The following is a 27,598-nucleotide window of genomic DNA, read 5'->3' as shown; positions in this document are numbered from 1 at the left end:
CTTCGATGACCATAATCTGATCAACCTCGAATGCTGGTGCCGATTTTATTTCCAAATTGCATGCCTTTTGACTCCATGGTTCTCTACTTGCCGCTGCTTTTGCCAATTCGTCAGCCTTTGCATTTTGGCCTCGCGGAACATGCACCATCTCCCAAACGACTCCCTTGTGCGTTAACTCTTGTCTCAATCTGCCGACCACCTGATGGTATTTTACTAGCTCCTCCTGCTTCACCAGATAATTTTTTGTGATCTGGTTTATCATGAGTTTGGAATCGCTGTAGATTACCACCCTTTCTGGGGTGAGTTCATTGAGCAACTTCAATCCGCATATCATTGCTTCGTACTCTGCGGCGTTATTTGTAGTTTTGAAAGTTAATTTTGCTGCATAGCATAGGCGAATAACCTCCGGGCCCTTGATGACGACTCCCAGCCCAGCTCCATCTGTAGATAATGCCCCATCTGTGTACATGCTCCACTCTTCTTTTTGTGTTTTCGGCCATTCCTCATCATCCCAGGTGAATTCATTCACGAAATCGGCGAGTACTTGACTCTTTAGCGCCGGTCTTCCTTCATAGCGAATATCGAATTCACCCAGGCGAATTGACCATTCCATCAACCGGCCGGATGCGTCAGGTTTCTGTAGTACCTTTCGCATTGGGATGCCAGTTCTCACAATGATAGTATGCGCCTGAAAGTATGGTTTCAATCTAGCCGCCGTGGTTATCACTGCGAGGGCCATTTTGTCCAACTTCGAATACCGGAGTTCTGCATCCTTCAAGACTTTGCTCACGTAGTACACTGGATATTGTTGCCCTTCTTCTTCTCGCACCATCACAGTGCATATCGCCATATTGGTGACGGATACGTAGAGAAATAAATCTTCTCCCTCCTCCGGCCTGCTCATTAAGGGCGGATAACACAGTAATCACTTTATCCCCTCGAATGCTTCTTGACAATCCGGCGTCCATTCAAAGGCCTTGGATTTTTTGATGGCATTGTAGAAAGGTTGACATCTCCTAGCTGAGCATGATATGAATCGCCCTAATGCCACCAACCGCCCATTTAGTCTCTGTACTTCTCTTATGCTCCTCGGCGTTTTCATCTCCATTACTGCTTTAACCTTCTCGGGATTCGCCTCAACTCCCTTGCCGCTAACAATGAAACCCAGGAACTTTCCCGCTCTTGCTCCGAATGTGCATTTCTCTGGGTTCAATTTGAGGCCATATTTGATTAGCACTTCCAGGATTTCTTTGATATCCTGCGGGTGGTCTTGCATTTTCTTGCTTTTGATGATCATGTCATCAACGTAGATCGAGAAGTTCTCGCCGGATTTGTCTGAAAATATCTTGTTCATCATCCCAAAGGGCATCACCTTGAAGCAATAAGTCGCCTGGTGAGTTATGAACGATGTTTTGATTTCATCCGCCTTCTCCATGGGTATCTGATGGTAACTGGATTTCACGTCGGTGAATGATAAAGCTTCATATCCTGCAGTCCCATCTACCAATATATCAATGTTAGGAAGCGGATACATATCCTTCGGACATGCCTTGTTCAGATCTTTGAAGTCGACGCACATTCTGTACGTTCCATTTGGCTTTTTGACTAGCACCACATTGGCTAGCCACTCCGGATAGGTGACTTCTCGAATCGCATCTGACTTTAGCAAATCCGCCACAGCTTTTTCAATCGCCTTCTGCCGCTCTGGAGCGTGCCCTCTCTTTTTTTGTCGCACTGGGGTTGCACCTTTGTCCACATTCAAACGATGGGTTTCTATATCTGGACTTATTCCTTTCAGCACTTCATTCGGAGCGGCGAATGCTGACTCGCATTGGATCAATACCTCGGTAATGGCTTTCTTTGTTTCTTCTGAGAGTCCAGCCGCTATTCGCACGTTCTTGTTATTTGAGATGGCGAATAGTTCCGTTTCTCCCAATGCTTCCGCTGGCAGCTTCTCTTCGACTTTATCCTCTTCGTCTGGCTTTGGTTCGAGTGACAATGTATAGGCCTGTTGAGATACAAGTTGATCACCTTCAACTATGACTCGCCCTTGGTGTGTTGGCAAATGTAATGTTAAATGTTTCATTGAGATGAGCGACTCCGTTTCCGACAAGAATGGGCGTCCCAGAATTATGTTGTAGGCCAATGGGAGATCAACAATTGCGAATTCTAAATCATCTCGCCATTTTAGGTTTTTATCGCCCATTTCTGCCTCCAACACCACCTGTCCACTTGTTTGAGAGGATTGACCCCCAAAACCAGTTACATCCATGAAGGTGTGTTCCACTCGCTCATCATTAATTCCCAACTTGTTGAATGCAGTCCGAGTAATAACATTACAAGAACTGCCAGTATCAATAAGGACCCGCTTGACGTCCCAGCCTTCCACAGCCATTGTGATCACCAAAGCATCCGCATGCGGCTCCGTGATTCGCGCAAATGAGTAGTTGAGGGCATCCCCCCTATGAGTGTTGCTTTTTCGCTGTTCACGGCGAGCTCTTTTTGTTGGAGGCTCATAGATCCCGCCGGCTATCACGTTTATCACTCCTTTTTTCTGCTTCTTTTCGGGCCTTGCCTCTGCTTCATGCGGTAACGTTGCTTTCTCATTATTAGCCTCTTTTCGTACAAATTGACTCAGTTTGCCCCTTTCGATCAACCTTTCAATCTCCTTCTTTAATTCATAGCAATCATTCGTGTCATGGCCGTTCAATCTGTGGAACCTGCAATATTTGTTAGGATGTCGCCCCAAACTGGTTCGACCTTTTACCTCGGGGAACCGCACATCCTTCTTCAGGGGGCTCTTTTTCGATCCAAAGTAACACCTCCTGGCGAGTCGTGTTTAATGGTGTCTGATATCCTCCACTTTGAAAGGGGCGATCGCCTCTTCGAACAAAATTGCTTTTGGACTGGATCTGGCGCCGATTGTCCGAAGTGGATCTAGCGGCATCTCTTTCTCGCCGGGTTTGAGCCCTATGTTCCCTGTTGACATCATCCACTTCCATGAATTCCTTTGCTATCTTCATAAGTTTGGCTACGGTGCGTGGCTTGTTGCGGATGATTTCTTCCCGCATGCTCCAATCTGTGGTTCCATCCGCCATGATGTTGCGAATGCTCACGATATCCGGGTTCTGTAATCGCACCAAAATATCGTTAAATGCGACAACAAATTCCTTTAGGGAATTATAGTTTCTCTGTTTGATCTCCTTCAGCTGCCTATCCGTCACATCTGCCGCCTTACAGCCCACGAACTTCGCACAGAAATCCCGACTATATTGTTGCCAATTGTGAATAGATTCTGCAGGTAAAGATCGAAACCAATCAGATGCAGCCCCGCCCAAAGTCGTCGAGAATAACCGGCAAATGATGCTTTCACTTGCTCCTGCGACATCCATTAGTTCTTTATAGTTCCTGACATGTGCTTCAGGGTCGGAATTTGGATCCCCATAATATTTAGGTATCGCGGGCGCTTTGATTCTGTGATCTGGAATGAATTCCCGCAACGAAGGGGCGAAAGGTGAATCGCTCTGGACCTCGGCTCTCGGCCTAGGCGAGTACCCCATTCGCTCCATCATGCTCCGTAATTGATCTTCTAAGTCAATATCGGGTACTCGCCGGACTTCTTCCATCCGCTGCTGGTGAATTCTGGGTGGCATCCACCCACCAATCGGTGTTGAGATCCGTTGGGGGACTAACCGCTGTCCCGTTATAGGATCAAAGTTCCAAGTGTGCTCTCGCCCAGACATAGTTGTGTCAGGCGTCATCAACTCCGAATGTCTGTGAACAAAAGGTTGCACTTGTTGTAGCGGAAGAGTTCCTGGCACTCCTGGCAACGGTTGGGATGGCTGCCCGGCCGGATGTATCGTCGTAATGAGATCTGGGTGCGAGTAGTTGCTTGGGTGGCTGTGTGGGTTTGTGCGACTACTCTGGCCCACTTGATTTGGCGCCTGAGATGGCTGCGGGAGGGCAGATATGACAGGGATAGTCAGTGATTGTGTTGAGATGACCACAGGTTCTTGAGGAGCAGCCGCTACGGCGGTATTGTGTTCGGCGAGAGCCGTTAATAAATTAATCATTCGATCTCCAGCCGCCTGGCTCATATTCGAAGCCAAGACTTGTCCCGCCATCTGCACGAAGTCACTATTGGACATCTCCATTTCAGTTTGCACCTGAACTTCCAATAAGGGACTCAATTGTCCCGAAGGGCCCGACGAGCTAGGCACCACAGGCCGTGTACTTGCAGGTTGCGAATTCACAATCCGTGGTCCCCTGGAGTTCATACTGGTTGATCTGGTTGTAACGCCGGCCGTTCGTGATGGTTCTGACATGTTCCTTGTGTACCTTTAACCAGACGTTGGTAAAAAAGGTCCACGTTCACCGCACCAATGATATGTAGAGAAATAAATCTTCTCCCTCCTCCGGCCTGCTCATTAAGGGCGGATAAAACAGTAATCGCTTTATCCCCTCGAATGCTTCTTGACAATCCGACGTCCATTCAAAGGACTTGGATTTTTTGATGGCATTGTAGAAAGGTTGACATCTCCTAGCTGAGCATGATATGAATCGCCCTAATGCCACCAACCGCCCATTTAGTCTCTGTACTTCTCTTATGCTCCTCGGCGTTTTCATCTCCATTACTGCTTTAACCTTCTCGGGATTCGCCTCAACTCCCTTGCCGCTAACAATGAAACCCAGGAACTTTCCCGCTCTTGCTCCGAATGTGCATTTCTCTGGGTTCAATTTGAGGCCATATTTGATTAGCACTTCCAGGATTTCTTTGATATCCTGCGGGTGGTCTTGCATTTTCTTGCTTTTGATGATCATGTCATCAACGTAGATCGAGAAGTTCTCGCCGGATTTGTCTGAAAATATCTTGTTCATCATCCTCTGGTATGTTGCTCCCGCGTTTTTCAATCCAAAGGGCATCACCTTGAAGCAATAAGTCGCCTGGTGAGTTATGAACGATGTTTTGATTTCATCCGCCTTCTCCATGGGTATCTGATGGTAACTGGATTTCACGTCGGTGAATGATAAAGCTTCATATCCTGCAGTCCCATCTACCAATATATCAATGTTAGGAAGCGGATACATATCCTTCGGACATGCCTTGTTCAGATCTTTGAAGTCGACGCACATTCTGTACGTTCCATTTGGCTTTTTGACTAGCACCACATTGGCTAGCCACTCCGGATAGGTGACTTCTCGAATCGCATCTGACTTTAGCAAATCCGCCACAGCTTTTTCAATCGCCTTCTGCCGCTCTGGAGCGTGCCCTCTCTTTTTCTGTCGCACTGGGGTTGCACCTTTGTCCACATTCAAACGATGGGTTGCTATATCTGGACTTATTCCTTTCAGCACTTCATTCGGAGCGGCGAATGCCGACTCGCATTGGATCAATACCTCGGTAATGGCTTTCTTTGTTTCTTCTGAGAGTCCAGCCGCTATTCGCACGTTCTTGTTATTTGAGATGGCGAATAGTTCCGTTTCTCCCAATGCTTCCGCTGGCAGCTTCTCTTCGACTTTATCCTCTTCGTCTGGCTTTGGTTCGAGTGACAATGTATAGGCCTGTTGAGATACAAGTTGATCACCTTCAACTATGACTCGCCCTTGGTGTGTTGGCAAATGTAATGTTAAATGTTTCATTGAGATGAGCGACTCCGTTTCCGACAAGAATGGGCGTCCCAGAATTATGTTGTAGGCCAATGGGAGATCAACAATTGCGAATTCTAAATCATCTCGCCATTTTAGGTTTTTATCGCCCATTTCTGCCTCCAACACCACCTGTCCACTTGTTTGAGAGGATTGACCCCCAAAACCAGTTACATCCATGAAGGTGTGTTCCACTCGCTCGTCATTAATTCCCAACTTGTTGAATGCAGTCCGAGTAATAACATTACAAGAACTGCCAGTATCAATAAGGACCCGCTTGACGTCCCAGCCTTCCACAGCCATTGTGATCACCAAAGCATCCGCATGCGGCTCCGTGATTCGCGCAAATGAGTAGTTGAGGGCATCCCCCCTATGAGTGTTGCTTTTTCGCTGTTCACGGCGAGCTCTTTTTGTTGGAGGCTCATAGATCCCGCCGGCTATCACGTTTATCACTCCTTTTTTCTGCTTCTTTTCGGGCCTTGCCTCTGCTTCATGCGGTAACGTTGCTTTCTCATTATTAGCCTCTTTTCGTACAAAGACTCAGTTTGCCCCTTTCGATCAACCTTTCAATCTCTTTCTTTAATTCATAGCAATCATTCGTGTCATGGCCGTTCAATCTGTGGAACCTGCAATATTTGTTAGGATGTCGCCCCAAACTAGTTCGACCTTTTACCTCGGGGAACCGCACATCCTTCTTCAGGGGGCTCTTTTTCGATCCAAAGTAACACCTCCTGGCGAGTCGTGTTTAATGGTGTCTGATATCCTCCACTTTGAACGGGGCGATCGCCTCTTCGAACAAAATTGCTTTAGGACTGGATCTGGCGCCGATTGTCCGAAGTGGATCTAGCGACATCTCTTTCTCGCCGGGTTTGAGCCCTATGTTCCCTGTTGACATCATCCACTTCCATGAATTCCTTTGCTATCTTCATAAGTTTGGCTACGGTGCGTGGCTTGTTGCGGATGATTTCTTCCCGCATGCTCCAATCTGTGGTTCCATCCGCCATGATGTTGCGAATGCTCACGATATCCGGGTTCTGTAATCGCCCCAAAATATCGTTAAATGCGACAACAAATTCCTTTAGGGAATTATAGTTTCTCTGTTTGATCTCCTTCAGCTGCCTATCCGTCACATCTGCCGCCTTACAGCCCACGAACTTCGCACAGAAATCCCGACTATATTGTTGCCAATTGTGAATAGATTCTGCAGGTAAAGATCGAAACCAATCAGATGCAGCCCCGCCCAAAGTCGTCGAGAATAACCGGCAAATGATGCTTTCACTTGCTCCTGCGACATCCATTAGTTCTCTATAGTTCCTGACATGTGCTTCAGGGTCGGAATTTGGATCCCCATAGTATTTAGGTATCGCGGGCGCTTTGATTCTGTGATCTGGAATGAATTCCCGCAACGAAGGGGCGAAAGGTGAATCGCTCTGGACCTCGGCTCTCGGCCTAGGCGAGTACCCCATTCGCTCCATCATGCTCCGTAATTGATCTTCTAAGTCAATATCGGGTACTCGCCGGACTTCTTCCATCCGCTGCTGGTGAATTCTGGGTGGCATCCACCCACCAATCGTTGTTGAGATCCGTTGGGGGACTAACCGCTGTCCCGTTATAGGATCAAAGTTCCAAGTGTGCTCTCGCCCAGACATAGTTGTGTCAGGCGTCATCAACTCCGAATGTCTGTGAACAAAAGGTTGCACTTGTTGTAGCGGAAGAGTTCCTGGCACTCCTGGCAACGGTTGGGATGGCTGCCCGGTCGGATGTATCGTCGTAATGAGATCTGGGTGCGAGTAGTTGCTTGGGTGGCTGTGTGGGTTTGTGCGACTACTCTGGCACACTTGATTTGGCGCCTGAGATGGCTGCGGGAGGGCAGATATGACAGGGATAGTCAGTGATTGTGTTGAGATGACCACAGGTTCTTGAGGAGCAGCCGCTACGGCGGTATTGTGTTCGGTGAGAGCCGTTAATAAATTAATCATTCGATCTCCAGCCACCTGGCTCATATTCGAAGCCAAGACTTGTCCCGCCATCTGCACGAAGTCACTATTGGACATCTCCATTTCAGTTTGCACCTGAACTTCCAATAAGGGACTCAATTGTCCCGAAGGGCCCGACGAGCTAGGCACCACAGGCCATGTACTTGCAGGTTGCGAATTCACAATCCGTGGTCCCCTGGAGTTCATACTGGTTGATCTGGTTGTAACGCCGGCCGTTCGTGATGGTTCTGACATGTTCCTTGTGTACCTTTAACCAGACGTTGGTAAAAAAGGTCCACGTTCACCGCACCAATGATAACTTGCCGGATCCGATTTGATATTCCCTGCCGGAGTTACCTGCAGAATAGAACCGGAGACAGGATCTCCGGGAAAACTCTCCGACGATCAAGTCAGTTTTTGTAAGAGGGTTGGTAATTTGACAATAATATTGTAGGGCAAAAAATGTGAACGTACCTTTTTCCCTTGTTCTTAAGGCCTTTTATAGGTATTTTTTAGGTAACCGCCGAGGGCGGTTACTCCTTAGTGGGCCACGTTCTGAGGGCGGTTCTCCCTTTTTAGGCCATGTCCCTTTCGTGGCTTTCATGGCAACGAACGTGGTTCTGAGTGGGAGTTTTGATGCTCCGTTTAGGAATTCGGGGCGGTTACTCGCTTCACCCGTTTCCGCTTATTCGGGTCCCATTCGGGGCGGTTACTCGCTGCGCCCGCTTCCTTTATTCGGGTCCCATCCGATCTTAGACCATGGGTCTAAGTATGGGCTGGGCCTGCGAAATGAATATGACCTGGTTTAGCCTCGCGGGTCATCAGATGCCTATCACTGGACCTCAACCAATGATGCTAATGCATCAAATGTTGGGTTACGTGTAGAATTCAACGAGTCTGGCTGCTTATATATCTTAAGAGCAAACGAACGACAAGATGTTATGACTTCGGGGATTGTCCGAGCTACTGGTTTTTACCACAGAGTAACTCTGAATTTTGATGGTGTCTTGGTCCAATATTGTCACCCGAAGAATTTCACTGGTGATGCGAATTGGTCAATTATCACCAGCATACCAGAGAATATTTGCTTCCTTATTAGTGAAAAAGGAACTGGACCTTGTGGCTTTAATGGTGTCTGCAAACTTGACGGGGATCAGAGGGCAAACTGTTCATGTCCGCCAAGTTTTTCTCTTTTTGATCCCAATGATAAGTATGGAGGCTGTAAACCAGACTTCAATACCCAATTTTGTGAAGAACATATGCTTATTTCCCCAGAAGATTTTGACTTCATAGAATTGGTAAATGTTGAATGGCTCTCGTCTGATTATGAGCTGGATGATCCGTACAGTGTAGAAGAATGCCAAGAATCTTGCAGACAAGATTGCTTCTACGATATAATTTCATTCAGAGATTCAACGTGTTGGAAGAAGAAGCTGCCGCTTTCAAATGGGAGACAAGTTCAATCAGTTACTATGAGGACTTTCATCAAAGTGATAAAACATAATTCCACAATTACCTGTAATAATTCAGATAGAGTATTAATTTTTGAGAAGAAAAACCAGAACACTTTGGTCCTGGTGGTGTCTTTGCTCTTAGGTGGCTATGCAGTTATCAATTTCATATTCTTTGGCTTGGTGAGCTTTGGTTCTCTCGGCTTCTACCGCAACAAGTTCATACCAGTAGCTTTGGTTCTCTCATTGTGTACAAAGGCCTAAGAGAATTAGCCATTGCAGTGAAGAAACTAGACAGAGTAGTTGCAGACAGTGAGAAAGAATTCAGGACAGAAGTTGAAGTGATTGCCCAAACTCACCACAAGAATTTGGTTAAGCTTGTAGGCTTCTGCGATGAAGGACAACATCGGTTGTTAGTATACGAGTTCGTGACCAATGGAACATTATCAAACTTGCTGTTTGGAGATATAAAACTCTGTTGGCAGCAAAGAACTCAGGTAGCATTCGGGATAGCTAAAGGACTCGCGTATCTCCACGAAGAGTGTACTACCCAGATCATCCATTGTGATATAAAGCCTCAAAACATTCTTCTTGACGACAATCTTGATGCCAAGATTGCTGATTTCGGATTGGCTAAGCTTCTTATGCTTGATCAAAGCCGAACTTTTACTGCAATTCGAGGAACCAAAGGGTATGTTGCCCCTGAATGGTTTAGGAACTTAACGGTCACTCCAAAGGTAGATGTGTATAGCTTCGGCGTGTTACTATTGGAGATCATTTGTTGCAGAAGAAATGTGGATTCAGAACTAAGTGAAGATGAAGCTGTTTTGATAGATTGGGCTCATGATTGCTATGTTGAAGGCAGAGTAGATGTTCTAATTGCAAATGATGAGGAAGCCATGGATGACTTGAAGAAGGTAGAGAGGTTCTTAATGGGTGCAATTTGGTGCATTCAAGAAGATCCAAATCTCATACCAACTATGAAGATGGTACTGTTAATGCTTCAGGGGATAATTCCCACCGCAGTTCCACCATGTCGGTCGCCATTACAGCATTGAAAAGTAGCCCGAAATTATGGGGGAAGATCAATTTTATTCTTTATTTCTACAATGCATCAAGATCTTGTATTGGTTTTGTCCACTCAGAAAACATCACGTCAAGCTAACCGTTGATGTGATATTATCTAAGTGGATGGACTAGCACTAGTTCAGGTCTGTACTGAGTTTTTCATTGCATAAAATAGTCCAAATTTACTTTCTATGTTAGAAACCTTAGTTCAATTTTACGGCGTGATAAAATTTCTAATTGAATTTTACTTTTTTTTTAATTGAATATTTTTAAGGACAATATATTTTTTATAAAAATTAAAAGAAAGTTCACATCTAATCATATGTTTGTAATCTTTTTTTAACGAGTAATAAAATGATGCACATGTACTGGAAAGAAAGTTTGATGATAATTTCTCAAATTGAAATTGCTATTAGTTGTCAACGTTAAAATTGCATCATTTTAGACGTTAGAGATAAAATAGCTTTGACCGTAAACATTATGCGTATTTTTATATCTTATTCTTTTTAATTATTATTATTATTATTATTATTATTATTATTAGTTGTGGTTGAAAATAAGAAAGAAATTTCTTTAGAAAAGGGGTAAAACTGAGCTTAGATATGTTCTGCAAAATATTGATACAATTTTTGTACGTAAAAGTAAAATTTAACTTTTTTAAAATAATTAGTTCGTCAAGTTTAAAATTAGTTTTAAAACGGTACCGTTGAAACTTTACTTGATTTCAATAAAGACATTGAATTTTTATTTTTATTTTAATAAAATCGTTCTAACTATTTCGAATAGAAAGAAATACTTCAATCGTGATACGACAATCAGGTTGAAAATGATTGACTTTTAGATATGATATGACAGTTAAATGATAAGAGTTATATTTTTTATTTATTTAATTTAATTTATTGAAAGTATCATCCGACAGGTGGTTGTCACGTGACTGTTGTATTATACATAATACTGGTGTTTTCTAACTGAATTATTGGTTGGAATTATTTTATTAAAACGAAAAGCAAATTTTAATGATTTTATTTTACGGGTGTTTTCTAATTGAATTGGTTGGAGGTAAATTCTATGGCTACTTTGTGGAAAACAAAGTAGCCATACTTTATTTTAGTATCCAATAGTAATTAGACATGTGTTAATAAAAATAATTTTAATTAAAATTAATAAAAAAGGTAACCTGCTATAGCAGGTAATATTTAATTATGGAAATTTAAAAGATTATTAATTACAAGGTAAATAATACATGAGTCCCTATATTTTAACCTAATCACTATTTAGTCATGATGTGTTAATAATACACTATCCAGTCCTTAATTTTAGCTCAATTCAATAGTTTAGTCCCTTATAGAGGGACTACTATGTTCAATAATTTAAAAATTTAAGTGACAAAACTGTTGATCAAAATAAAAAAATAAGATCTAAACAATATATTATTAAAATACGAGAATTAAATATATGTTAGATATTTAACATAGGGACTGATAAAATAAAAGATTTACGTAAAATTCATAAGTTTTACGTAAAACTCTATTTTCACAAGGTTTGTGAATTTTTTTCTCCTAAAATAAAAAGGTTGCGTAAATTTAATCAAACTATACGTAAATTCTATATAAAAATAAAAGATTTACGTAAAGTTCAAAGGTTTTACATAAAACTCTAATTTTCACAAAGTTTTTTGATTTTTCATCAAAAAATAACAAGGTTACGTAAATTATGTCCAACTTTACGTAATTTATGTTAAAAAATAAAAGATTTATGTAAAATTCATAGGTTTTACGGAAAACTCTAGTTTCACAAGGTTTGTGGATTTTTTCTCCTACAATAAAAAGGTTACGTAAATTTAGTCAAACTATACGTAAATTATATCTAAAAATAAAAGATTTATGTAAAGTTCAAAGGTTTTATGTAGAACTCTAATTTTCCCAAGGTTTGTGGATTTTTTCTCCTAAAATAACAAAGTTACGTAAATTTAGTCAAACCTTACGTAAATTATATCTAAAAATAAAAGATTTACGTAAAATTCATAGGTTTTACGTAAAAATCTATTTTCACAAGATTTGTGAATTTTTTTCTCCTAAAATAAAAATGTTACGTAAATTTAGTCCAACTATATGTAAATTTTATTTAAAAATAAAATATTTACGTAAAGTTCAAATTTTTTACGTAAAAATCTAATTTTAACAAGGTTTGTTGATTTTTCTCCTAAAGTAAAAGGGTTACGTAAATTTAGTCAAACCTTACGTAAATTATGTCTAAAAATAAAAGATTTACGTAAAATTCATAGGTTTTACGTAAAACTCTATTTTCACAAAGTTTGTGAATTTTTTTCTCCTAAAATAAAAAGGTTACGTAAATTTAGTCAAACTATACGTAAATTATATTTAAAAATAAAAGATTTACGTAAAGTGCAAAGGTTTTACGTAAAACTCTAATTTTCACAAGGTTTGTGGATTTTTCATCCTAAAATAACAAGGTTACGTAAATTATGTCCAACTTTACATAATTTATGTCAAAAATAAAAGATTTACGTAAAATTCATAGGTTTTACATAAAATCTATTTTCACAAGGTTTGTGAATTTTTTTCTCCTAAAATAAAAAGGTTACGTAAATTTAATCAAATTATACGTAAATTCTATCTAAAAATAAAAGATTTACGTAAAGTTCAAAGGTTTTACATAAAAATGTCATACCCGACCTAAAATAAGATCAGATAAGACGGTGAGACATCACTACTGACTTATTATATAAACCAATAGCAGTATCTCTCAAATAAGGAGAAAAATCAAATAAAAAACGAAAGTCTAGTTTAAAGCTAAAATGAACAACATATTCCGTTTCCAGCTTAACTTCTTCATACGGAGTCCGATTAAGGCGATTCAAAAACCCCTGGAAACATAAGACAAAAATAAAGAACTTTCATTTAGGACTCCAAGACAGATTCGGCCTATATCTGGTCGAAAAATGCATCACAAGATTCAGGTATGAATCTGATTTTTCCGCATCACCTATATAGACAATTCTTTATTATATCTAACTCAAAGTTATGACTTAATCATAACCGATATCACACTATTCCACAAGTTCTCAACTTTCAGCTGATTATATATATATATATATATATATATACCGGTAGATAATACAAACCAAACAAAAGGACACTGCCAAAAACAAGTTCTTCAAGTGTCCGTATACTATCCACATATATGTACATGAACAAAATGGATGCAATACCCTAGAGACGACTTGCACCTCGTAGCTGTAACCGAACCTCGCCCTAGGATCGAGTACCCCTCTCGGTACCTTGCACTTCCTCGCCTAAAACAAAACAATAAAAACATTTGGAAAACATGAGATAAAAATCTCAATAAGAAACTATCAGCTATAAAAATCAACTTTACTTAATATAACGACATATATATACGTTTATAAAGGATTTAATCAAAACCTTGTAAAATATAATCAAAACTAAAGTTCATAATAGGATCAAGGTATTAAACCAAAAACCAAAAATATATAATCTTGTATCCATTCTTGAGTTCATCCCCTTATAATTCAAATCACAATTCACAACATATACGAGACGTCTCTTAACATTGCCTATCCCATATGGTCTTACCCAACACTTCTCTGCCATACCCAATAGGTCTTCAGACTGTGTACACAGGCCATATTTCTCACTAAATATGGTCTTTGAAAATTAAATCCACCATACCGGACTACTCTCAATGGATACCAAACATTTAATTTCATATATAGATATAGATTGAAACCAAACATATATACATATATGTTTATCCTTCATTTGATCATAATCAAACTCGCAAGTGTTCAATTCTCCAAAATATCAATCCTTAATCAAATAAAATTCCAAAGTTAATCAATCAACGAAACCTCAAATCAATATAACCCAGTAAAATCTGTAATTCACATATAAACATAGTCAATAGTTCATTTGAACTATAATTTCACAATAAAAAGCAAGATCGTGTAAAACCTCAATTTTACAAAATTCCGGCATAACCCTAAAATATCAATTTCTGGAAATTCTTTGATTATATATATATATCTATATACATAAAACTCAAAATATAGTTGATAGTTACTTACCTTAGCTATGAATTGAAGAAAATACACCCGTTCAATTCTCCGCTAAATCAGTCTAAGACGTTTCCCCTCCAAACACTTCCGAAATTCAGAAACTCTTCGATTAGGATTTAGATCTATGCCTAAGGATGCTATAGTTTAAGTTTCAAGTGATTTGGACGGTCGAATCTCCGTAAATCAAAGAAACGGTGGAGAAACGGTTCAGGAACGAATTGATACGGATAAAAAGAAAAAAAAAAGAGAAGGAAGTAAAGAAGAATATAGAAGATGCTCGAATGTCTGGGATTTATATCCCAAATTCGGCAAATATCCCTTTTGGTCCTCCATCTTTATATAATCTTTTACTAATTACCCTAAACTTTTAATTTGCACATCAACCCATCAAATTAACTCCAAATTTTTCCTATAACACCAAATAAAAATCACATACCCCATAATAATAATATATATTAATATCTAGGTATAAATTCTAGAAATTTAGACACGGACGTGACAATCCTCCCCACCTTAAGAAATTTCGTCCACGAAATTGTACTTACCCGTCTAGGTGAATAAATGGGGATATTGTTGTCTCATATCCTCCTCTCTTTCCCAGGTTGCTTCCTCACGAGAGTGTCTGTGCCACATAACTTTAACAAGTGGTATGGTTTTGTTCCTGAGGACTTTCTGTTCTCTAGCTAGAATAGCTACTGGTTCCTCTTTATAGGACAAGTCTTCAGACAATTCAATTGGCTGCTCTTGAATGATGTGATTCGGATCACTCCTATACCTCCGTAGCATTGAAACATGGAATACATCATGTATATTGGAGAGATTCTGAGGCAATTGTAATCGATATGCAACTGGCCCAACTCGTTCCACAACTTCATATGGACCAATGAATCTAGGACTCAACTTCCCTTTCTTGCCAAACCGAAGTAAACCCTTCCACGGTGATACTTTCAGAAATACTCTATCTCCCACATCATATTCAATTGGTCTCCGTTTCAGATCTGCATAACTCTTTTGTCTATCTTGTGCTTCTTTTAACCTTTGTTGTATGATTTGCACCTTTTCTGTTGTCAACTGCACTATCTCAGGCCCTAATAACTGTCTCTCGCCTACTTCAGACCAACATAATGGAGTTCTACATCTTCTTCCATATAAGGCTTCATAAGGTGCCATATCAATACTAGATTGATAACTGTTATTATATGCAAACTCCATTAAAGGCAAATGTATATCCCAACTACTGTGAAAATTCAAAATGCTAGCTCTCAGCATATCTTCCAAAGTTTGAATGGTACGCTCACTCTGACCGTCAGTCTGTGGATGGAAAGCTGTACTGAAATTCAATCTCGTGCCTAATGCATCTTGAAAACTAGGCCAAAACCTTGATGTAAAGCGAGGATCCCTGTCAGAAACAATAGAAACCGGTACACCATGAAGTCTAACAATCTCCTTGATATACAACTGTGCCAGCTTCTCTAAAGAAAAAGTCACTTTCACCGGAAGAAAGTGGGATGATTTTGTTAATCTATCCACAATTACCCATATAGAATCATTACCATGTTGTGTACGAGGTAATCCACTGACAAAATCCATTGTAATATGTTCCCACTTCCATTCAGGAATAGGAAGTGGTTGTAAAGTACCAGCAGGTCGTTGATGTTCTGCTTTGACTTGTTGGCAACTTAAACATCTACCCACATATTCAGCTATCTCCCTTTTCATTCCTTTCCACCAGAAATGCTCTCGAAGATTTCTGTACATTTTAGTACTCCCAGGGTGCATTGCATATGACGAATCATGAGCTTCTTCTAATATCTCCTTCTTGATATCGTGAACATTCGGAACACACATTCTGTCTCCAAACATTAACATGCCATCTCCTGTTACCTTATATTCAATCTTCTTCCCCTCGCTAACGTCTTTTCTGATTTGTTCTAAAAATTCATCTTGATTTTGAGCTTCTTTAATTCTGTCTCGAAGAATCGGTCTCACCTTCAACATTGCACATAATACTGCCTCATCTCCACAAACCAGTTCAACATTCAAAGCTCTCATATCAAGCAATAAAGACATTCTCACTGATTGTTTATAACTCAAACTTCCAACGTTCTTGCGACTCAAGGCATCAGCTACAACATTAGCTTTACCAGGATGATATTCAATAGTCAGGTCATAGTCTTTCAATAACTCAATCCATCTCCTTTGCCTCAAATTCAATTCCTTCTGTGTCATTATATATTTCAGACTTTTATGATCAGTGAAAATTAGACACTTTTCACCATAAAGATAATGTCTCCAAATCTTTAAAGCAAACACCACGGCAGCTAATTCAAGATCATGTGTCGGGTAATTCAATTCGTGTGGCCTTAATTGTCGTGACGCATAAGCAATAACTTTATCATTCTGCATCAATACAATTCCGAGACCTTGCCCTGATGCATCACTGTACACTGTATAACCTTCACCCACTATAGGTAGTGCTAACACAGGAGCACTGATAAGTCTGGACTTTACTATATCAAAACTTTCTTGACATTCAAGTGTCCATTCAAATTTAACACCCTTCCGCAGTAATCGTGTCATCGGACAAGCTATAAGCGAGAATCCTTTCACAAATCTTCGGTAATAACCCGCTAATCCTAAGAAACTACGTACTTCATGTACATTCGACGGTGCTTCCCAATTAGCTACAGCTTCAACTTTCTTAGGATCAACTAAAATTCCCCTAGCTGAGACCACATGACCTAAGAACATCATTTCATCAAGCCAAAATTCACATTTGCTAAATTTTGCATATAATTGTTTCTCCCTTAGAATCTGCAAAACTGTTCTCAAATGCTTACTGTGATTTTCCTTATCCTTAGAATACACAAGAATATCATCAATAAATACAATCACAAATGTATCTAAGTAAGGTTTAAAAATCCTATTCATAAGGTCCATAAAAGCAGCAGGTGCATTAGTTAATCCAAATGGCATAACCAAAAATTCATAATGCCCGTATCGAGTTCTAAAAGCTGTTTTCTGAACATCCTTTTCCCTGACCTTCAATTGATGATACCCAGTTCTCAAGTCAATTTTCGAAAACATGGTTGCTCCTTGCAATTGATCAAACAAATCGTCAATTCTAGGTAATGGATACTTGTTACGAATAGTAACCTTGTTCAGTTGACGATAATCAATGCATAACCGCATTGTACCATCCTTCTTTTTTACAAACAAAACTGGAGCTCCCCATGGTGATACACTAGGTCGAATATATCCCTTATCTAATAACTCCTGCAACTGCACTTTCAATTCCTTCATTTCTGCCGGTGCCATTCTATATGGTGCAAGTGATATAGGAGCAGTACCAGGCTGCAAATCAATTGCAAACTCTACTTCTCTTACTGGTGGTAACCCTGGTATTTCATCCGGAAAGACATCTGGATACTCATTCACAATTGGCACATCTTCCAATTTAGGAGATTCTTTATTACTATCTACCACATATGCCAAGAAAGCGTCACATCCTTTCCTTAGCATTTTCATAGCTGTCATAACTGTGACTATACTTCTACGTACACCTCTCTCACCATGAAACACATATCCCTCTCCACTAGCTAATACTAGATTAACTTTCTTTTTAGAACAATCTACCATTGCTTGATACTTAGATAATGAATCCATGCCTAAGATGACATCAAATGTTTGCACCATCAAAGGTATCAAATTCACATCTATAAAGGACGCTCCTAACTTCACTTCACAATTAGGATACACATGTGTACATACTAAAGATTCTCCCATAGGCATGCTAACAGTTAAACGTTCTGGCATAAGTTTTGACTCCCAAATTATATCAGACATAAATAATGGAGACACAAAAGAATGTGTAGCACCAGGATCAATAAGCAGATAAGCATCTTTTCCAAATAAAGAAATCGTACCAGTGATAACTTCTGCAGATGCAACAGCTTCTTGTGGAGTCATAGCAAAAGCTCGAGGTTGAGTTGCAGCTCTATCTGACTGATTACCCTGATTCCTAGCTCCTTGAGAAGTATTACCAGCTCCTCTTCCCATGGTATTACCTCTACCATTACCCTGATTATTTCCTCTCCCAAACAAATTACCTCTACTTCCTCTGTCAGTCTGTAATCCTCTACCCCTTCCAGCTCTATTCAGTTTAGGACAACGAGTACGTACATGTCCTTCCTCACCACACTCATAACAAACAATTCTTCTCTGAGGTTCAGTTGTCCTCCCTGAAGGACAATCCCTTCTTAAGTGACCACTTCCGCCACACTGAAAACACTGTAATGTTCTCTTTCTGCATTCACCTGAATGAAATTGCCCACACTGACTACACTTTAAAACATTACCACTGCTAGCAATTGAAGGACTGTGTGAAGCTTGGCTAAAAGTATCAGGTGCTCGAAAAGTACTACGATTCACAAATGCTCCCCTTGAAGCCTGACTTTGTATCTGACTACCCCGAAACTGAGATGGTCCTCCTCTAGCAAACTTTGATCTCCCAAATTCCTCTGACTGCTTCTGACTGGTCTCAGAGTCTAACTTCCCCTTTAACTTTTCTTTCTGTAATGCTTTCTCTACCCAGCCACGATAATGTACACCCTCGAATAAACTCAGCTCATTCTGATAAAATGCACTCAATCCATCCTTAAATCTCTCACATTTCACTTCCTCAGTAGGAAACCACTGACTAGCATAACGATATAAATCATCAAACTTGTCCACATACTCTTTCACAGCCATAGTCCCCTGTTTCAAATTAAAGAACTCATTTCTCTTCGCTTTCTGGAATGTTTCAGTCAGATATTCTCTCATGAATTCACGTTTGAAAACTCCCCAATTCAAACCTTCAGGATACAAACCCCTGACTCGAGTTAACCATGCATCTGCTGGTCCATGTAATAAACCAAACACAACCCTGACTTTATCCTCATCACGTAACTGCATAGTACTAAAGGCTTTTTCTGTAGCCTTTAACCAATTGTCAGCTTCCTCGGAGTCAATTGTACCTTTGAAATCAAATGCCCCACAATTTTTAGCATCCTCAATTAGCTCACTGGGCCTTCTATGTGCTTCCCGTGTTTCCATTATAGTAACAAAAGCTTCAACTAAAGCTCGGGGTTCAAGTTGTACTACTTGTGGCATTGCAGCTTGTGGAGCCACATATGGTGCAGGTTGTTCAGCTGGAAGATTAACAGGTCGACGTGGAGGCAATGGTTGTTGTTGTCTTTGGGGTTGGTTAATGGGTGGAACTCTAGCATCAGAGGCTTCACTATCCCCTATGCCCTCAAGATCCCATCCTAACTCTCTTCTTTCCTCATCTCTACCTCTACCTCTACCTCTATTTAGAGGCGGTCGGCCACGCGGTCGTCTCGGATGCATCTATATGATAAAGACACAATTATAATTATATGTAGATATATGCTATGCATGAATGTCAGGTGTGCAACACAAGAAATACAAAGAATCACATTATATTACCTATATATTCACTTATGGATATGGATTAAACCTATGCTCTGATACCAAAATGTCATACCCGACCTAAAATAAGATCAGATAAGACGGTGAGACATCACTACTGACTTATTATATAAACCAATAGCAGTATCTCTCAAATAAGGAGAAAAATCAAATAAAAAACGAAAGTCTAGTTTAAAGCTAAAATGAACAACATATTCCGTTTCCAGCTTAACTTCTTCATACGGAGTCCGATTAAGGCGATTCAAAAACCCCTGGAAACATAAGACAAAAATAAAGAACTTTCATTTAGGACTCCAAGACAGATTCGGCCTATATCTGGTCGAAAAATGCATCACAAGATTCAGGTATGAATCTGATTTTTCTGCATCACCTATATAGACAATTCTTTATTATATCTAACTCAAAGTTATGACTTAATCATAACCGATATCACACTATTCCACAAGTTCTCAACTTTCAGCTGATTATATATATATATATATATATATATATATATATATATATATATATATATACCGGTAGATAATACAAACCAAACAAAAGGACACTGCCAAAAACAAGTTCTTCAAGTGTCCGTATACTATCCACATATATGTACATGAACAAAATGGATGCAATACCCTAGAGACGACTTGCACCTCGTAGCTGTAACCGAACCTCGCCCTAGGATCGAGTACCCCTCTCGGTACCTTGCACTTCCTCGCCTAAAACAAAACAATAAAAACATTTGGAAAACATGAGATAAAAATCTCAATAAGAAACTATCAGCTATAAAAATCAACTTTACTTAATATAACGACATATATATACGTTTATAAAGGATTTAATCAAAACCTTGTAAAATATAATCAAAACTAAAGTTCATAATAGGATCAAGGTATTAAACCAAAAACCAAAAATATATAATCTTGTATCCATTCTTGAGTTCATCCCCTTATAATTCAAATCACAATTCACAACATATACGAGACGTCTCTTAACATTGCCTATCCCATATGGTCTTACCCAACACTTCTCTGCCATACCCAATAGGTCTTCAGACTGTGTACACAGGCCATATTTCTCACTAAATATGGTCTTTGAAAATTAAATCCACCATACCGGACTACTCTCAATGGATACCAAACATTTAATTTCATATATAGATATAGATTGAAACCAAACATATATACATATATGTTTATCCTTCATTTGATCATAATCAAACTCGCATGTGTTCAATTCTCCAAAATATCAATCCTTAATCAAATAAAATTCCAAAGTTAATCAATCAACGAAACCTCAAATCAATATAACCCAGTAAAATCTGTAATTCACATATAAACATAGTCAATAGTTCATTTGAACTATAATTTCACAATAAAAAGCAAGATCGTGTAAAACCTCAATTTTACAAAATTCCGGCATAACCCTAAAATATCAATTTCTGGAAATTCTTTGATTATATATATATATATCTATATACATAAAACTCAAAATATAGTTGATAGTTACTTACCTTAGCTATGAATTGAAGAAAATACACCCGTTCAATTCTCCGCTAAATCAGTCTAAGACGTTTCCCCTTCAAACACTTCCGAAATTCAGAAACTCTTCGATTAGGATTTAGATCTATGCCTAAGGATGCTATAGTTTAAGTTTCAAGTGATTTGGACGGTCGAATCTCCGTAAATCAAAGAAACGGTGGAGAAACGGTTCAGGAACGAATTGATACGGATAAAAAGAAAAAAAAAAGAGAAGGAAGTAAAGAAGAATAGAGAAGATGCTCGAATGTCTGGGATTTATATCCCAAATTCGGCAAATATCCCTTTTGGTCCTCCATCTTTATATAATCTTTTACTAATTACCCTAAACTTTTAATTTGCACATCAACCCATCAAATTAACTCCAAATTTTTCCTATAACACCAAATAAAAATCACATACCCCATAATAATAATATATATTAATATCTAGGTATAAATTCTAGAAATTTAGACACGGACGTGACAAAAACTCTAATTTTCACAAAGTTTTTTGATTTTTCATCCAAAAATAACAAGGTTACGTAAATTATGTCTAACTTTACGTAATTTATGTTAAAAAATAAAAGATTTATGTAAGATTCATAGGTTTTACGGAAAACTCTAGTTTCACAAGGTTTGTGGATTTTTTCTCATACAATAAAAAGGTTACGTAAATTTAGTCAAACTATACGTAAATTATATCTAAAAATAAAAGATTTACGTAAAGTTCAAAGGTTTTATGTATAACACTAATTTTCACAAGGTTTGTGGATTTTTTCTCCTAAAATAACAAGGTTACGTAAATTATATCTAAAAATAAAATATTTACGTAAAATTCATAGGTTTTACGTAAAAATCTATTTTCACAAGGTTTGTGAATTTTTTTCTCCTAAAATAAAAATATTACGTAAATTTAGTCCAACTATACGTAAATTATATTTAAAAATAAAAGATTTACGTAAAGTTCAAATTTTTTATGTAAAACTCTAATTTTAACAAGGTTTATTGATTTTTCTCCTAAAGTAAAAGGGTTACGTAAATTTAGTCAAACCTTACGTAAATTATGTCTAAAAATAAAAGATTTATGTAAAATTCATAGGTTTTACATAAAACTCTATTTTCACAAAGTTTGTGAATTTTTTTCTCCTAAAATAAAAAGGTTACGTAAATTTAGTTAAACTATACGTAAATTATATCTAAAAATAAAAGATTCACGTAAAGTTCAAAGGTTTTACGTGAAACTCTAATTTTCACAAGGTTTGTGGATTTTTCATCCTAAAATAACAAGGTTACGTAAATTATGTCCAACTTTACGTAATTTATGTCAAAAATAAAAAATTTACGTAAAATTCATAGATTTTACATAAAATCTATTTTCACAATGTTTGCGAATTTTTTTCTCCTAAAATAAAAAGGTTACGTAAATTTAGTCAAACTATGAGTAAATTATATATAAAAATAAAAGATTTACGTAAAGCTCAAAGGTTTTACATAAAACTATAATTTTCACAAGGTTTGTGGATTTTTCTCATAAAGTAAAAGGGTTACGTAATAATTTAGTCAAACCTTACGTAAATTATGTCTAAAAATAAAAGGCTTACGTAAAATTCATAGATTTTACATAAAACTCTATTTTCACAAGGTTTGTGAATTTTTTTTCTCCTAAAATAAATAGGTTACGTAATTTAGTCAAACTATACGTAAATTATATCTAAAAATAAAAGATTTACGTAAAGTTCAAAGATTTTACGTAAAACTCTAATTTTTACAAGGTTTATGGATTTTTTCTCCTAAAATAACAAGGTTACATAAACTATGTCCAACTTTACGTAATTTATGTCAAAAAATAAAAGATTTACGTAAAATTCATAGGTTTTACGTAAAATCTATTTTCACAAGGTTTGTGAATTTTTTTCTCCTAAAATAAAAAGGTTACGTAAATTTAGTCAAACTATACGTAAATTATATCTAAAAATATAATATTTACGTAAAGTTGAAAGGTTTTACGTAAAACTCTAATTTTCACAAGGTTTGTGGATTTTTCTCATAAATTAAAAGGGTTACGTAATAATTTAGTCAAACCTTACGTAAATTATGTCTAACAATAAAAGATTTACGTAAAATCCATAGGTTTTACGTAAAACTCTATTTTCACAAGGTTTGTGATTTTTTTTCTCCTAAAATAAAAAGGTTACGTAAATTTAGTCAAACTATACGTAAATTATATGTAAAAATGAAATATTTACGTAAAGTTCATAGATTTTACATAAAACTGTAATTTTCACAAGGTTTGTGGATTTTTCTCATAAAGTAAAAGGGTTACATAATTTAGTCAAACCTTACGTAAATTACGTCTAAAAATAAAAGATTTACATAAAATTCATAGGTTTTACGTAAAACTCTATTTTCACAAGGTTTGTGAATTTTTTTCTCCTAAAATAAAAAGGTTACTAAATTTAGTTAAACTATACGTAAATTATATGTAAAAATGAAATATTTACATACAGTTCAAAGGTTTTACGTAAAACTCTAATTTCCACAAGGTTTGTGGATTTTTTCTCCTAAAATAACAAGGTTACGTAAATTATGTCCAACTTTACGTAATTTATGGCAAAAAATAAAAGATTTACGTAAAATTCATACGTTTTACGTAAAATCTATTTTCATAAGGTTTGTGAATTTTTTTCTCCTAAAATAAAAAGGTTACGTAAATTTAGTCAAACTATACGCAAATTATATCTAAAAATAAAAGATTTACGTAAAGTTCAAAGATTTTACGTAAAAATCTAATTTTCACAAGGTTTGTGGATTTTTCTCATAAAGTAAAAGGGTTACGTAATAATTTAGTCAAACCTTACGTAAAAATCTATTTTTCACAAGGTTTGTGAATTTTTTTCTCCTAAAATAAAAAGGTTACGTAAATTTAGTCAAACTCTACGTAAATTATATGTAAAAATAAAATATTTACGTAAAGTTTAAAGGTTTTACGTAAAACTCTATTTTTCACAAGGTTTGTGGATTTTTTCTCCTAAAATAACAAGGTTACATAAATTATGTCCAACTTTACGTAATTTATGTCAAAAAATAAAAGATTTACGTAAAATTCATACGTTTTACGTAAAATCTATTTTCATAAGGTTTGTGAATTTTTTTTCTCCTAAAATAAAAAGGTTACGTAAATTTAGTCAAACTATACGTAAATTATATCTAAAAATAAAAGATTTACGTAAAGTTCAAAGGTTTTACGTAAAAATCTAATTTTCACAAGGTTTGTGGATTTTTCTCATAAAGTAAAAGGGTTACGTAATAATTTAGTTCAAAGGTTTTACGTAAAAATCTATTTTTCACAAGGGTTTTGGATTTTTTCTTATAAAATAACAATGTTATGTAAATTTGGTCCAACTTTATGTAAAATGTTTGAAAATAAAAGATTTATGTAAAGTTCAAAGGTTTTCTTGTAAAATAAGGTTACATAAATTATCTCTAACAATAAATGATTTTCGTAAAATTTAAAGGTTTTGTGTGAAACACTATTTACTTTGAAGTTAATGAATTTTTTTTATAAACATAGAACTTTACCAAAATTAAGTATCACTTGTTATAAATTATCCCTAACACCAAGTGAATTTCGTAAAATTCAATTTTTTTTTTCATGAAACTTTATTTGTCGTGAAGGCGATGGTTTTTCTATAAAGTAATAACTTTACGAAAATTAAGTTTGCTTAACGTACATTATGTCTAACACTAAATAAATTTTCGTAAAGCTGAAGGTTTTAAATGAAACTTAATTTTTGTAAAATCTAAAGGTTTTTAATGAAACTTAATTTTTGTAAAATCTAAAGGTTTTTAATGAAACTTAATTCTTTTGTGAAGTTATTGATCTTTTATGTGAAGTAATAAGTTTATGAAACTTTAAGTGAAGTTATTCGATCTTTTCGTAACAAAATTATGACTAACTAATATGTAGCAGATTTAGTTTCTAGCATAATTTTTATTATTATTATTTTTGTTAGTAATACACTAAATATCTTAGACATAATTGATATTTAGAAGGTCTTAATTAAGTGACGGTTAAATACTAGTCAAGCCAGTTTTTTTTTCTAATTTTCGATAACATAGTTTGGTCTTGCTTGAAACGTTAGAGTTAAATTTGTACCATTTAATATGTTAAGGCTAAATATGCACTTCCCTTAAAACGTTATGGTTAAATTTGATTTGTATCCCATATATATAAATAACTAAGAAAAGAGCTCCATGTGATACCAAACATAATTGTATAATCTGTAGTCAAATGACATAAACTTCTATAGATGAAATAAAAAGTTAGAGCTTCTATCATAAAAAAAAAGAAGCTTAGACAATAAAGAAATGATAAAAATGAATACAAAATTTTGGACCAACTAATATGGAAGTTCAAAGCATCCAAATTTACTACCATACTCACAGCAACAAAGATACTTATAACCTGCAAGATACAAACATAAACACATAAGTAATTGAACCAGGTACGATTTTACATGCAACTTGATGACAGAAGGAAAAAAGACAAGACAGTAATTATGGTTTTCGTTCTCTTCTTGAATAATTTTTCCTTTTGATGGTATAATCAACTCTGTTTGCAGAATATATGAATGGAAATAAAGTTTATAATTAACTTGGTCCAAAATTATTGACCAAAGCAACAAGCAATAAATATATAGAATTAGAGCATAAAAACTCAAGCCACCATAAATGCTATTTATAGATACGCAAATTCCGCAAAAGAATGACTTGGAAAACTGCATTTGCACTTCAGGAAATAAAAATACTATGCTCACAAGTACAACGACATGCATTTCCAAACCAATTCTGACCAGTCCTACTTGTAAGCATTCAACAACTTCTCTTCCAACCTATAAAAGCAAACTATAAAACCACTTAATAATATCAAGCAAACAGACTTACCTTTATTTTGAATGGGCTTGCTGGCCCGGGATCAGATCAGGTAATTGTTATAATTCCTACCTAGCCTTCGGCTAATCTAGTGCCTGCTTTACACTGACGAGAGAAGTCCCCTGCTCAAGGTTCCAATTTCCTCCTATGCCAGCTAAACCTATAATTCACTTGTTGATAGCATTAACAGTTAAGAAACAAAAAGGCAATGACATTTCTAATACAAAACTCAAGAAAAATAACTCATTTAACCAGCAACCCTGGAAAGAAAGACCAGAAAACTTCAAGATCAACACCCTGAGGGAAATTGACTGAAGCGCATATGTGGAACTCTATTTAGACGCCCATGTATGCATGCACCAAAAAAACCTCCTTACATTAGCCTTTTTTTTCAAATTGAATTAACACATTGACTATTTTGATTGATCAGGCTGCTGTTAGTGTCAACTAGTCATATCATCCGTTTTTTTCCAGTAATGTTAACAAGAACTTTACAGGATAAGAACCAGCAATACAAATCTCATGTCAATGTAAACTGAATAAGAAATGCCCAAAATCAGATTTCAACAGTGAATCCCCACTCAAATAGAAATTTTGACAATTACATTTAAATAACTCAAAGACCAATTATAGATTCTCAGACATAGAAAGATTTCAAGCACATCAATTGACTTAATATATCTTTGCCTTCTGTTTTCAGACTTAAATGCAGGGATCATCCCTAAATTTAAAGTTATACTATGACTACAGTCACAACTTCAATTCTGGTCATAAAATAAAGTGAATTAGCTTAGTAGCACAACAAAATAGCTAAATTGAGAAAGAAGTTAGATTTGGGTGTTGCCATTAATGAACGTTGTACTTTTTGTGATTATACTCTTAACCCTAACTAACATAGCAAACCCAAAAGAGAGAGTAGAGTCAAGACAGAAAATAGAAGCTAACTTCTATATTGGGCCTACCAAGTCTATTCTCCCAAAATAGAGAGTAGTTCCATCTGAAACCAACTTGTACATTCAATTTGAATCTAACTGAAGCAGCCTAATTTAAATCAATTGCTCATAGTACTCACCTATGATTTTTTGGAGTACAGGATGACTCAGGGCCCTTTTTTTGGTTGAAACTTCGCCTTACACCCAGATCGCGATGGGAGATGTAGATGGAGTTCCGAAACTTGACAATGACTACAATACTGGCGTTGGAGTTGAATGTAGAAGATGGATGTGTAGAGGAGACGAAGAAAGAGAAGCTCAGTTGGAAATTAATTATAAGGTTCTGAAATGCAAAAAGCAAGAATCAAATGATCTAAGAAAAAGCTAACCAGAGTGAAGGATGATTTTGCCACACCAAAAAATTGCCGGAAATTGGAAAAGGTAAGGATGGTCGCAAAAGAGGATATCGCAGATGACTCAAGGCGGGATGGAGAGAA

At 37.0% G+C, this 27,598-nt stretch overlaps 1 long non-coding RNA gene and 1 pseudogene across 1 annotated transcript; one reads left to right on the top strand and one right to left on the bottom strand.

The window, feature by feature from the left end:
- The window catches only part of LOC136216944 (G-type lectin S-receptor-like serine/threonine-protein kinase LECRK4), a 31,017-nt pseudogene extending 20,885 nt beyond the window's left edge, over positions 1-10,132 (top strand).
- Positions 10,133-12,977: 2,845 nt separating this feature from the next.
- LOC136214529 (uncharacterized) lies at positions 12,978-14,472 on the bottom strand. Its single transcript, XR_010681616.1, has 3 exons — positions 14,250-14,472; positions 13,392-13,457; positions 12,978-13,028 (listed from the first exon to the last, which is right to left on the bottom strand). It is a non-coding gene; the product is annotated as an uncharacterized lncRNA (long non-coding RNA).
- Positions 14,473-27,598: the final 13,126 nt, after the last annotated feature.

This window comes from Euphorbia lathyris, chromosome 1 (assembly GCF_963576675.1).
Source record: "Euphorbia lathyris chromosome 1, ddEupLath1.1, whole genome shotgun sequence".
Taxonomy (NCBI): Eukaryota; Viridiplantae; Streptophyta; class Magnoliopsida; order Malpighiales; family Euphorbiaceae; genus Euphorbia; species Euphorbia lathyris.
The sequence above is the reverse complement of the archived record's forward strand: the minus strand, read 5'-3'. Positions and strand labels throughout refer to the sequence as shown.